This window comes from Stegostoma tigrinum, chromosome 5 (assembly GCF_030684315.1).
Source record: "Stegostoma tigrinum isolate sSteTig4 chromosome 5, sSteTig4.hap1, whole genome shotgun sequence".
In the NCBI taxonomy this organism is placed as follows: Eukaryota; Metazoa; Chordata; class Chondrichthyes; order Orectolobiformes; family Stegostomatidae; genus Stegostoma; species Stegostoma tigrinum.
The window spans coordinates 13,887,064-13,901,281 of record NC_081358.1 but is presented as its reverse complement, the minus strand read 5'-3'; positions in this window follow the sequence as shown (position 1 = coordinate 13,901,281).

Genomic DNA, 14,218 nt, shown 5'->3' with positions numbered 1-14,218 from the left:
CCATTTCCATTCAACCTCTTCTTTATAAATGTTAATGTTTCCAATTTCTTCGCAGAGGCCAGAGCTTTGCAAGTTGCCATTCCCTTGTTGACAACATGATCTCCCCGTGTGACAATGTGAAAAACACAGTCCTGGAATTCCGTGTCCCCTCTAATGCTCTCTGAGATCACACCTTTCCACCTCAAATTGCTCCCTTTTATTATAATCATGCACTTACCAAACCTGTTCAATTAAACCCATGCTCAGACTTGGGTTTTCCATGTTACGTTGGACTCCATGGGCTACTCTCTGATAAACCTCTGAACATTATTGCCCAAAGCCCAAAAGCTAACCTTTGCCCACCTCCCACAATGATCTGTGAGGACAGTCCTGAGTAGGAACAGCCCAGCCCCTCAACTTGATATCTCCGCAGAATCTCAACTCAAATACTTGTAATTTCCTGACTAACGGTACTTGATTGGGTATGTCAAAGCACCTAACAACTGCTGTACCCAAATCAGACTATCTCTTTGATGGGCTGTGGTGGCACCTCATGTCTGAGCATGGACAATCCCCACATCTCCTGATGGGTATGCTTAGTTTGGTCAGAGGCCTTGATCCTATGCAGTTTGACTCTATGACTCTACAACTGCTCCCCTTTGATGCCCAAATGCAGCATCTGATTGAAGCCCATGAAGTATGATTACTACCAATCTAGTGGCACATGTTGTAGGTAGGACTTTTACATAACATCATGCCACAAAGCAATATGTCTACCTGCTTGACTTTGCAGAGCTCTAAACCATGACTAGCTACAAAATGAAGCTAAGACCCCTTAAAGAGGCATCCACTATAGATGTATGAGATATATGACTGACACTGTGTTCAAAATATTTGACTGGAGCTTGCATGTTGTAGGTATCTCTGAATTATAAATTAAAATCCAAAATGTCTGAAATGGTATGAGAATTGTACTACGAGCAGGAATGATGAGTTTGTTGGTTTGCTGATGCCACCTTACATGAGTGTAAGGTGAAGAAGGATGCTGTCCATGGAGAATGAGGGGATGTTGCGATGAAGACAGAATTAGTTGAAGGCCTGGGCAAGCAAATGACCACCTGCTGCCACCAGATAATTTTTTTCATTTTGCGGCGATCTCATTTCTTAGCAAGGACAGGAGAACTGCAAGTGTCATTATAAAGCAGGCAAGTTAGGCTCATAATGAGATGCAGATGCATGGAGATAAGTTGTCACTGCATAGAGTGGGATCTTGAACTTGCCATTTAAGCATTAAAAGAAAAATGACTTTTTATTTTGACAACAAAATTTTGATATTGTCATTCTCCCTGTATTTTCCCAACATTTGTTCCATTGCCCAAGCTATTCCATGGAGCGGAAAAGTCCACCCTGAATTTTGCACAACTACTTTGTTTTCATACTTCAAATATTTGCAATTCTTCAAAATGTATTTTTGGTTTGAAAAGAAGGATTTCAGGAAGTTAAAAATAGCAAAAACTGTAGTTAGTTGCAAAAATCAAAATTGTCTGGATAGTGAGTGCCCAAATTCTTCCTAGGAAAGAAATAAATGGATGTCTGTGAGGAGTCTCCTAACTAGCTGCCAAACTTTGCTGGAATACCAGCAGTGCAATGGTATTTACACAATTCCTCTGCGTTTCTGTGGGTTTTCCAACAAAGATACAGCACATGATCAGGACAATTCCCACAGAAACTAATAACGTAATTCCGTCACCTTTTGTACTCACATTGCTCTTTGACTAAGTTTTGAGTCAATTACTCCTGTTAACTAAGCTTCAGTTTAGTACATTAATTTCCATTACTCTAAAAAAAGATTAATGACTGGATTTACCGAGAACTTTAGTTGTTTTGAGTAAAAATCCTGCAGCATTTTCAAACTAGTTTGTGGTCAGCTCACTTTATAATGTTCCTGAGCCATCATTGTTTTTGATAAACTTCTTGAAGATTTTGTTCATCTAGTTATGAGGAATTTAATTGGCAGAAGAACTTTGAATTTGGACTGCACAGTTTTGACAGGGTTTTCAACTAATGTTGTGAATAGTGTGGAAAAGATAAATCCACAACTAAAACTTAGTAAAAGGGCATTTAAGTTCAAGGTGAAACTCAAGTGCAAATCAGGTATATACAGACAGAATTAAAATCCAAATAGTACATGGCAGTGGAAGCAATAATCCTGGAATCACTTAAGAAACAGCTGAGCATGACGATGTAGCAGGGAGTTTGTAAGCTTTTTTTTCTTGATGAATGAGCTAAGATGGCCTTCTTGATCTGTATCTATCTTGTGATTTAGTAATTTAGTGAACATCTGTTTTTATTCAGTTGCAGTTCTTAAAAGGTTTAAAGCAGCTTTGAATGATTAAACTGTCTCCTAGCTTCTTTGGAACACCATTATAGCATACATATTATTTATATTCTTGAAAGTCATTTGCTCCTCTTTTAAGTCCAGTCATGCCATTTACAATTGCGAGACTAAGCGCGGATAGACAATGTGCTCACAGGCATTGCAGTCTCAGCCAGTCAGCAAGATGGACAATCATTATCACCAACAATTTGCCTCCCTGATCTCTGTCCTTCACCATCAAGGATGCAGTGCTTGTCTCAGAATTTCATTCGAGCAAGATTAGTGAACTTTTGTGACACTCATACAGGACAACAGACCTATACCACAGTCATTGGCCATCACCACACTCTTTCTCCCACTATTTGCTGAGTCTCTGCCTGGCGTACTTTGTTAAAGGCAAGAGGATCTGTCTCCAACGATACACTTCCTGCACTTACACCTTCAAAGGTGGCATCAAGGAACATTGAAGCAGACTTTATGTTTCTCTTTCCTAAGGGAAAATTGTAATCGCATTTTTACCAGGTGAAGATTCTGGATAGTTTGATTGTCACATATACCGAGATACGGTGAAAAGTATCGTTTTGCATGTTATCCAGGCAAATCATACCTTATATAAGTGCATCAGGATAATAGGACAACAGAATATTGTGTTACAGCTACAGAGAATGTGCAAAAAAAGACCAACCGTAATGGTTCAGAGGTCTGTTCAAAAGTGTGATAACAACAAAGGAAGAACACTGGCCCCTCCCCACACTCCCACCCACCCTGATGTGATTTGGTTCAAATTGAGAATTATCAGGATGAAAGAATGGCACTTTTGACACAGCAGTTTTTCCTTCTATTATTATTTGTTTATGGGATGTGAACATCACTGGTGAGGCCAGCATTTATTGCCCATCCCTAATTGCCCTGACGAAGGTCATAGTGAGCTGTATCCTTCAACCACTGCAACAACTAGAACCATCTTCCTTTACCATAGAATCCCTGCAGTGTAGAGCAAGCCATTTGGCCCTCTGGCCCTCCGATGAGTATCCCACCTAGGCCCACCCCCACTAGCCTTTCCTTCTAACATTGCAGTTCCGATGGCTAACCCACTTAACCGACACTATGGGCAACTTAGCACGACAAAACCAACTAACGTGCACAGCTTTGGACTGTGGGAGGTAACTGGAGCACCCGGAGGAAACCCACGGGGAGAATGTGCAAACTCCACGTAGTCACCCGAGGGTGGAATTGAACCGGCTCCCTGGCTCTGTGTGGCAGCAATGCCAACTACTGAGCCACAGTTTATGTTAGGTATCAAGGAGCCAATGCAGACGAGGAAGATCGAAACATGGGAAGATTTGCTGATAGTTGCACAACGCTTGGCACCATTCATGCTCCTCTGACATTGGAGCAATCCATACCCAAATGCAGCAAGACCCAGGCACGATCCTGATTTGGACTTATAAGTGGCAAGTAACATTTGTACCAGAGAAGTGGTAGAAATTTACCATCTCCAACAGGGCAAAATACAACAATACCCCTTGACATACAATGACGTGGCTATCATCGATCGTCCCACTATCAGTGCCCTGGAGGTTACCATAGACAAAAGCTGAACTGTACCTGTAATATAAATATTGTAGACATAAGAGCAGCTCAGCAGTAACAAACAATGTGGTGGGTAACTCACATCCTCGCTGACCCCTATGTGCCTGCCCTCCAATTACCTTGTACAAGTCTGAAGTTTGATGAATATTCTCCACTTGCCTGGGTAGATGCAGCATAAAACGGTCTACCTGATTGGCACCCATCCATTTGCTTTCACCAACCACTTCTTTCATCACTGATGCACAGAGGCAGCAGTGAGTACCAGCTATAAGATGCACTGTAATAAGAGACCAGATATCCTTCAACAGCATTGTCCAAACCAGCAAACTCTATCAACCAGAACAATAAATACAGCAGGTCTATGGGGCTCGGCCTCAGTGACGGTGATGTCTGGGATTGCTTTTGGCGGTCTCGGTGTGGAGGCACAACCTGAGAAAAACCATCATGACCTACAAGTTCCACTTCAAGACATGGAGCATCTTGTATTGGGAATATATCATTGTTCCTTCCCTATCAATGTGTCAATATCTTAGAACTTCCTTCCTGTCAGCACTACTGGTGGCCCTGCCACCAAGACTGCAGCAGTACCAAAAGGCAACACAACACCACCTTCAACAGTGCAAGTGGATAATAAATGCTAGTTTAGCCAGCAACGTCCATATACAATGAATGAATTTAAAAAGTAACAGTTCTGTGAGTATTCAGATGAGGACTTTGATGGAGTAGCTGATGAGAAAAGTTGGAATGCATGCACACAGAAATACTTGACACGTTTGTCAGCCACAGTCCCAGCAATTAAAATGGAGGAGTTTAGCTCCAACTGGCACTAGATTTTGCAAAGAGCTTGGAGCCCAATTGGTACAGCATCAAAGTGATGGTCAACCCCAGGAGAGCACTTTCAGAACAAGATATAATGTCTGGTGGCCATTGCAGCACAAGCAAAAGACGTCAATGTCTGTGTGCCAAGTAGAAACCCGGGCTGAGTTCATGAAATCAGTTTCTTGCCTTGCGAGCTCATATTGCTGCCCTCGTGGCTGTGGATGCCAGAGTGGAAATTGGCTTACAGGGTCTTGTAGCAATTGAGTAATCATCCAAACAAATGATCACTAGGACTGCAGAGGGACAGCCATAGAGAAGTGCTGGTGGCTCTGTGAAACACATACCTACTAATCTCTGTCGTGATGATAAAGTTTGTGCTCTCATCACTGCCTCAATGATGCCTTTCAACTAACCAGTCCACATCATTGCCACCTATTTTGTGGTGGTGCAATTCGAAGGCAAGGCCTCAAATGTTAAAATTATTCAAGGTTGCCCTACAAGGCCTCTGCAATCTCCCACACTGTCTGAGTTAGTAGCATTCTACCACCCAGGCTGCAATTATTGACTTAACATTGCTTCGGAGCACCAGGACAGGCAAAGTCATCCACAGTGTTAATTGAGTGTAGTATAAATAATTGGATATTTTCTTTGATGAAGTGGTACGCAACGGCTGATTTGTGATGCTTATATTTCAAGTATGTGTTCAGGAAAATGCTGTGATAACCCATAACTGATGGATGGTAAGTTATGGAGCATTTGGACAATGTGGACCATGGGGTTGCCTTTGCTGGAATGAGAGCCTGGCACAGAATAAATGAATCAATCATGGCTGCAGCCAGGATAATCAGCATTCACCAACATGAGGTACAGGGCATCATTAAATAGTGACTATATGTTACCCTTTTTGATTTGATTTATTATTGTCACATGCAGTGAGATTCAGTGAAAAGAACTGTATTGCATACCAACCAGACAAATTATATCCTACACAAGTACATTAGAACAGAATCAGAATATCATGCTGTAGCTGCAGAGAAGGTGCAGAGAAAACTCAACTCTAATATATGAGAGGTCCATTCATAAGTCTGATAACAGCAGGGAACTTTGCAGTTGTGGTACACTTCATCATTGAGATGCCATGTCTGCTAAGCTAGATGTGTGTAGTCAATGGTAACGTGGAGAAGCCCACTAAAAGGGAATAAATTCTCCTGCTGTGTAGAGACTGACGGTTCTCAGATGCCTCAATGGAAGGCAAACTGAAAGAATTTGTCACTGCATCAACTGCTGCAACCTGTCACGGTGCCAAAGCATCGAAATTGGGAGCCACAGTTACCTTCACAGTTATTAGTAATGCAGTCTTTCTCCTGCTGTGAAGCTGCAAGTCAGGTTCCTAGAGATGGAGCAGTTTTGACAAACACATTGCTCCCAGCCTGCAAATCAATCCTTCTTTCCTCCTCCTCCCTCTATGTAATCTTATCTTCTTATTTGCTGGCTCTGCTCTATCATCCTCTCTTTCTGTGGCCCAAGAGAGATTGTGACTATGGTCCCCATGACTTGTGACAAGTGATGTGTCTATAGTCAAATGTGAACCCACATAATACCATTAACTCAGCAACAGTAAGCAACTGGGGAAACCAAGCGGAGGCTTGGGGACCACTTGGCAGAACACCTCCGCTCAGTTCGCAATAAACAACTGCACCTCCCAGTCGCGAACCATTTCCACTCCCCCTCCCATTCTCTAGATGACATGTCCATCATGGGCCTCCTGCACTGCCACAATGATGCCACCCGAAGGTTGCAGGAACAGCAACTCATATTCCGCTTGGGAACCCTGCAGCCCAATGGTATCAATGTTGACTTCACCAGCTTCAAAATCTCCCCTTCCCCCACCGCATCCCAAAACCAGCCCAGTTCGTCCCCTCCCCCCACTGCACCACACAACCAGCCCAGCTCTTCCCCTCCACCCACTGCATCCCAAAACCAGTCCAACCTGTCTCTGCCTCCCTAACCTGTTCTTCCTCTCACCCATCCCTTCCTCCCACCCCAAGCCACACCTCCATCTCCTACCTACTAACCTCATCCCACCTCCTTGACCTGTCCGTCTTCCCTGGACTGGCCTATCCCCTCCCTACCTCCCCACCTATACTCTCCTCTCCACCTATCTTCTTTTCTCTCCATCTTCGGTCCGCCTCCCCCTCTCTCCCTATTTATTCCATTTCCCTCTCCCCATCCCCCTCTCTGATGAAGGGTCTAGGCCCGAAACGTCAGCTTTTGTGCTCCTGAGATGCTGCTGGGCCTGCTGTGTTCATCCAGCCTCACATTTTATTACATCAAAATATCCAGCAGCTCCACAAACCCGGACGCAGTCAGTAGAGTGTAATAAGGGACTAAGACTGTAAGTAGTTTTGGTGTGGCTGAGTGTTGAGAACAGTTAAACTGCACCACCTCAAAATGGGCGGCAACGGTCTGGACTGGTTAGTTGAAAGATCCTGCTGAGTGCCTGTATGTCTGTAAAAGATCCCATTAACTAGGGCAGCAAGGTCAAACATGGCAGCTTGAACACGAAATCAGCAATAAACATTAATTATGTCATGATCTGCCAACTAAGCATGAACCTGACTCATTCCCAGTAATTCTCATTCTAACACCCTCGCCAAGATACTGTTTGGTACATCTAATGCCAGAAGTGAATAGAATTGGCATAGATGCAATTTAGAGGCTCAACCAGCACCCATGACACCAAAGCTACCGAGGCTACGAGATGTGACTTGGGGCTGGTTTTATAAACTGGTCTTTCAAAGGACAATTGATAGCTAGAAAATGTGGAAAAGGTTCAATGTCTGACTGCTGAATGTAACATATTGAAGGCTTCTATTTTCAAACCTGAATATTACGGGACAAAAATCAGCACATTAACAAGGAATGTCTCTATTTTTAATTTAAGTTTGGGAGAACATGGTGGAAGATTTATTCCTCAGACAAAGTGAGAGATGTCTACTTTTCTGGTCTTTCTGCTGGGCATGCCCAATATGAATAATACTCTCCTTTCAGGCGAGAACTGCTTTTCTTTGCTGTAGTAGTCTGGAGTAGGAACGAAAACTATTCATTGACAATCATCTCTTCACTTTTACCACATAACTTTCCATGATTTGAAACACAAGGCCTTTTTTAAAATTGCAGTAATTACAGTTTCCACCATTATTACATTGCATTAAATAAAGTTTAGCTGTAAAGCTGCTGTTATGCATAAACAATGTTACCTTGCAGTATGACTGTAGACAACTGGTTTTATAAACAAAAGCACTTTCCCATTAATAATGTACAGATCATCTAATAGATGTGGAAAAAAGGGCAGAGCAAGATAGAAAGCAGAGATTAGTAATCCATATCAGAAGAAAAGTATAGGATCATTTAATCGAAATGATATGTGAGGATAACATTATTAATACCAACATTGTCAGACTGTACAATTAAAATAACAGCACTAAAATTGTAACAAAGAGCATAGCAGATGACTGATTCTAGAAAGTTTATAATCCATTACAAAATTTGAATGTAAAACTCAACTTTTTTTCACAATCTGAAGTTGGCTGAGGTTGGTATGGAAATCATTTCCCTTTTAGGTGCAGTAGCTGCTTTCCCCAGACTCAACAAAGCAGTGCAATATCATTTACATCTGATCCATAAAGTCTGACAACTACTTCTTTGTTTCACCTAGCAGACTGGAAAGAACTGCCACATGTTAACATATCAGTATAAAATTGTACTTATTACACATAAAGCAATTTGTGAGTCTGGCTAAAGTTGACAAAGAAATTTAATGTTAGCTTACCAGTATGAATGTTCCTATCACTTGATGTAGAATTTTATATTTTTGGTTCCATGGGAATAATTGTACATAAACAGAACCTTATATACACATTACAGTCTTAGTAGAAAGTGCAGTTGTTGACTTAATGATCCATTCAAACGTGCATATGTTGTAAAATGATAAATGTCATACTTTGTGTAACATGAAACAGTTATTTATGATCTTACGTAACTAATACTGAATATAAATTATGTCCACTATAAATATAATTCCATACCAAATACCACCTCATTAAATAATTATTTGGAAATACAATTCTCTGCTTGATAGCGATCTAAACTTTGAAAGTTCTACTTTCTACTGCTACTTCGTAACTAATATCCAAGCATGCGTAACAAAAATATTACACATCTAACAATGATTTTTGGGTAGACTTTCCATTTGGGGGACACAATCAGGAAAAAAATTGCTACCAAAATTACATTACTTTTGAGAAATGTTGTCCGTTCAAATTTATTAGCGTGTTTTCAAACATATAAAGAATCAAACACGAACCCCCAATGAAATCCAAGACCATTTTACAATATGTCTTTTTCTTTTAAGTAATTTCCTCAAAAAAGTATTCCTTGTTAGATTTAAAGGCAACAGCTTGCTGTAGTTTGATTTTTACAACTGAAAAGGAATTATCACAAAATCTAAGGTGATAATATTAACCAAATTGTTTCCACCATCATCTGTGAGCAAACCCAAAACTGAACAGTCGAAAATTCTTTCATTAAAAATGGGGACATTTTCTAGTTATATTAGAATATCATTGAAATACCATATTAAGTGACAAAAAGTTCTAAAGCTTTTAAAATGCATGTAAAAAATATTTCTGATCAACTTATATATTGATCAGAAAATAGCAGAAGAAATGATTTCCGATGTGGATTTTCAAGAAATTAGTGCTACTTAAAACTTTAAAAAAATTTTTCTTGTAGCACTGCTCTTTTACTACAATTGGGGCTGTACAGAAACTCAGATAAACAGTTGTATTGCAATACTATCAACATTTATTCAAATGTAAGGCATTATATAGTGTGCAATGTCACCCATTCAAACAATATACCTCAAAAGGACAATTTTATGTCCCTCCCACGTGGCCCGGGGCAGGGGTGGGTGGCAGTTTGGCGTTTGCGGTCAGACAGCCTTGACATTCTGAAGGTCTCCTAGCCAGAGGCAAGTGGAGCTGGATGAACACAGCAGGCCAAGCAACATCTCAGGAGCACAAAAGCTGACGTTTCGGGCCTAGACCCTTCATGAGAAAAGGGGGTTGGGGAGAGGGTTCTGAAATAAATAGGGAGAGAGGGGGTGGCGGACGGAAGATGGATAGAGGAGAAGATAGGTGGAGAGGAGAGTATAGGTGGGGAGGGGATAGGTCAGTCCGGGGAGGTCGGACAGGCCAAGGAGGTGGGATGAGGTTAGTAGGTGGGAAATGGAGGTGTGGCTTGAGGTGGGAGGAGGGGATAGGTGAGAGGAAGAACAGGTTAGGGAGGCGGGGACGAGCTGGGCTGGTTTTGGAATGCAGTGGGGGGAGGGGGAGATCATTTTGGCTTGAACTTCAAAACATTGAAGGGTAGAGGCGGAGGGTCCAGCCACCACTAGTGTGGCCTGAGGGGGATCTTTGTGGTTCATTCTCTGACTGAGTGCCTCCAGGCACTGCCCTGTCTCCTTGTGAGGAAGAGGCAACTGTAGTGAAGGCCTCAGTCTGCCTATTGTCATGCCTTCAATCTTGAGGGTCAATGGCTGAGGTGACAGAAGGTTGGTCTGTGCAGCAGACCTTGAGGGTGTTGGACAGGGCCATCCAAGACTGCAGCCAATCAGTCCATAGTGACAGTCAGAGTGGTGGCACGGTGGCTCAGTGGTTAGCACTGCAGCCTCACAATGCCAGGGGCCTGGGTTCGATTCCAGCCTCGGGCAACTTTCTGTGTGGAGTTTCCACATGCGCCCTGCAGCTACGTCGCTTTCCTCCGGGTGCTCCGGTTTCCTCCCACGGTCCAAAGATGTGCAGGCTAGGTGGATTGGCCATGCTAAATTGCCCGTCGTGTTCAGGTGGTGTGTGGGTTATAGGGGAATGGGCCTGGGTGGGATGCTCCGAGGGATGGTGTTGACTTGTTGGGCCGAAGAGCCTGTTTCCACACTGCAGGGAATCTAATCTTAATCAGCCCATGGCAGCATCCAATCAGCCCATAGTGGCAGCCAATCAGCCCATAGTGGCAGCCAATCAGCCCATGGCAGCAGCCAATCAGCCCATGGCGGCAGCCAATCAGCCCATGGCAGCAGCCAATCAGCCCATGGCAGCAGCCGATCAGCACAAAGTAGCAGCCGATCAGCCAAAGGCAGCAGCCGATCAGCCAAAGGCAGCAGCCGATCAGTCCATGGCAGCATCCAATCAGCCCAAAGTGGCATCCAATCAGCCCATGGCAGTATCCAATCAGTCCATGGCTGCATCCAATCAGCCCATAGTGGCAGCCAATCAACACATGGCGGCATCCAATCAGCCCATGGCAGCAGCCAATCAGCACAAAGTAGCAGCCGATCAGCCAAAGGCAGCAGCCAATCAGTCCATGGCAGCATCCAATCAGCCCATGACAGCAGCCAATCAGCCCATGGCTTCATCCAATCAGCCCATAGTGGCATCCAATCAGCCCATGGCAGTATCCAATCAGTCCATGGCTGCATCCAATCAGCCCATAGTGGCAGCCAATCAACTCATGGCGGCATCCAATCAGCCCATAGTGGCAGCCAATCAGCTCATGGCAGCATCCAATTGTCCATGGCAGCAGCCAATCAGCCCAAGGCAGCAGCCAATCAGCCCATAGTGGTGTCCAATCAGCCCACGGCTGCATCCAATCAGCCCATTGTGGCAACCAATCAGTCCATGGCAGCATCCAATTGTCCATGGCTGCAGCCAATTAGCCCAAGACAGCAGCCAATCAGCCCAAGGCAGTATCCAATCAGCCCATAGTGGTGTCCAATCAGCCCATATAGCATCCAATCAGCCCATAGTGGTGTCCAATCAGCCCATATAGCATCCAATCAGCCCATAATGGCAGCCAATCAGTCCATGGCAGCATCCAATCATCTACGGCTGCAGCCAATCAGCCCATAGTGGCAGCCAGACGATTGTGTGCTTGAGGCAGCATAGACAGCATAGCAAAGCCGCGTGCCTGGTGGAGCTCCTGATTTCTCCTCAAGAACCATGGTTATGGGGCGGCATGGTGGCTCAGTGGTTAGCACTGCAGCCTCACAGCGCCAGGACCCGGGTTCGATTCCAGCCTCGGGTAACTGTATGTGTAGAGTTTGCACATTCTCCCCGTGTCTGTGTGGGTTTCCTCCAGGTGCTCCGGTTTCCTCCCACAGTCCAAAGATGTACAGGTTAGGTGGATTGGCCATGATAAATTGCCTGTAGTGTTCAGGGGTGTGTGGATTATAGGGGGATGGGCCTGGGTGGGATGCTCCAAGGGATAGTGTGGACTTGCTGGGCCAAAGGGCCTGTTTCCACACTGTAGGGAATCTAATCTAACCTATTTCTTGGTGCCTGCACTACACAAGAGAAAGAAGATGTCACAGCCAATGTTTAGCATTGGTGTGCGCTGAATGACACTAACAGCAGGGTCACTGTGAGAAGTGCACTGGAATGAAGTGGAATACCTACTTGGCTGGTGGGACACAGATCCCTGCATTTAGAGGTTCCAATGTTCTTTGAGGGTCAGGATTCTTCCAGCTGAGGCTGTTGTTGGATAATCCTCCACTCGTTCTGACTCCTTTGGCACCATAATTATTTGTTTTCTCTTGTGCCAGGAGAAAGGGAGGGATGAAGTGAAGTGAAAGTGGATGTCACATCTGTTAGTGCTGGTGCAGATTATCAGAATGTGGTGAGGCATCCCGGGGGAGTAAGGAGGCAGCAGAGCGGCCATGGAGTATTGGTGGTGTGGGGCTTGAGGAGGAGATGCTAGCAGAAGCAGTTGCAGGCAGTAGTGAAAGTGGTGGGAGGTGGGTGCAGATAGAGTGTAGCACGTATCATAGTGGAGCAGAGAAGGTCAAAGGCCCTCTTATTGCACTGCAGGCCATTCGCCCTGACTGTAGAATCCTAATTGACGCAGCTGGTGACTTTGTATCAGGTTGCCAGGCTGGTGGTATGGCCTCCTCTGCTGAACTTCCAGGAAGCAGATAACCCTCTATCAGGAACGCCCAGCTCCCTGTCAGAGGATCAGGCGCCATTTTACATTTCTCAGGCAACTTCAGAAAAACTGTCCTTCGACAAGCAGAGCAAGTTTGGGTTGCCAGTGCTCACCCAGGTGCACAGCCACGTTTTAAATATAGCCTAGGTGCAGGGATGCTGGTCTTTTGATCCACTTAGAGTCATAGTGTTCCAAGAACGCAGAGCGGCCTTCGGATGAGAGGGGCACCATAGGAGAAGGGTGTGTAGTTAATGAGGCACGCTTGATAAGTAGGGTCAAAACATCTTGCCTGGCCTCACAAATTGAACTCCTCCTTGAAACACGACAGAACTGACAGCCAAAAATGACTGTAAAAGGCACAACGTAAGTGCAAGTTGTTTTAATCCTCTTTCCAAACTTTAGATCAAGATTGCTAAGTCTTTCAAAGAACAATCACGTGACAATGTAACATGAGGAGAGAATTAATTTGCCTCTTTGGATTTTTCATCAGCATGACGTCACAACGTAATTTACTTTTCAGTAAGTAATGTACAGACATTTGAGTTTATTCTCAACAGAAGACCACACACATGCCAAATATGCTTTTATTGCAAAAAGTAGTTACATATTATATAGATATACACATTGATTCTCAATGTAGTTATATTGAAATCTCATATCAATGGAAGCCGACACAGAAAAATAAACAATTTTTACCAGATCTTTTCTTCGGTTCACAGTTGTAAATATGAATGTTACTACGCCCACGAAGAGGAGCTAGCAATGGATTGCTGCCGGTGCACAGAATTAACTGTTGACCATATTCTAGTATTTTCTCATTCAAATATTTAGCATGGAGTCCCAGTAGAGCTGAGACACCACGCACTGCAAGTGAACCTGACAATGGTGAAAGTGGAAACTCTGACTGGCAGCTGGGAACTAGAGGAAGTGCCTAAATATGGACTCGAGTGCTGCTTCAAGCACTGCAAAGGCTAGCATGGATGATTTTATTTTAGATTATTAACTTTTGACATACAGTAGAGAGAGGAAGGAAAGAAGTCCAGGCAAAAACAACGTGAAAGAAACAATAATATGTGGAAGCAGAAAATTAAGTTCTGTCGTTAAGTTTACCAGTTGCCAAAGCAAATATGCTGCTGTATGGCAAGAGTGCAGAAAGTCAACGCTGTTTAACTTTCAAAAGCTCTGACTCTAAAATATCTTCGCGCCTGTGTTTGGGTGTGGGCATTGCCGTCACCTTGCGTTCGATGTTGCTGAGGCAGGCAGCATGCGAACCTCACACTACCTCTGCGCTTAAATTGTTTTAATGTTCAACTCAGCATCAAACATGCTGTTGACTGTTTATACACTCAACAGGAGGCCTAGCAGGTAGACTAGTGTAGACTGGTGCCATGATGTCCAGCTAACCTGCTCGCT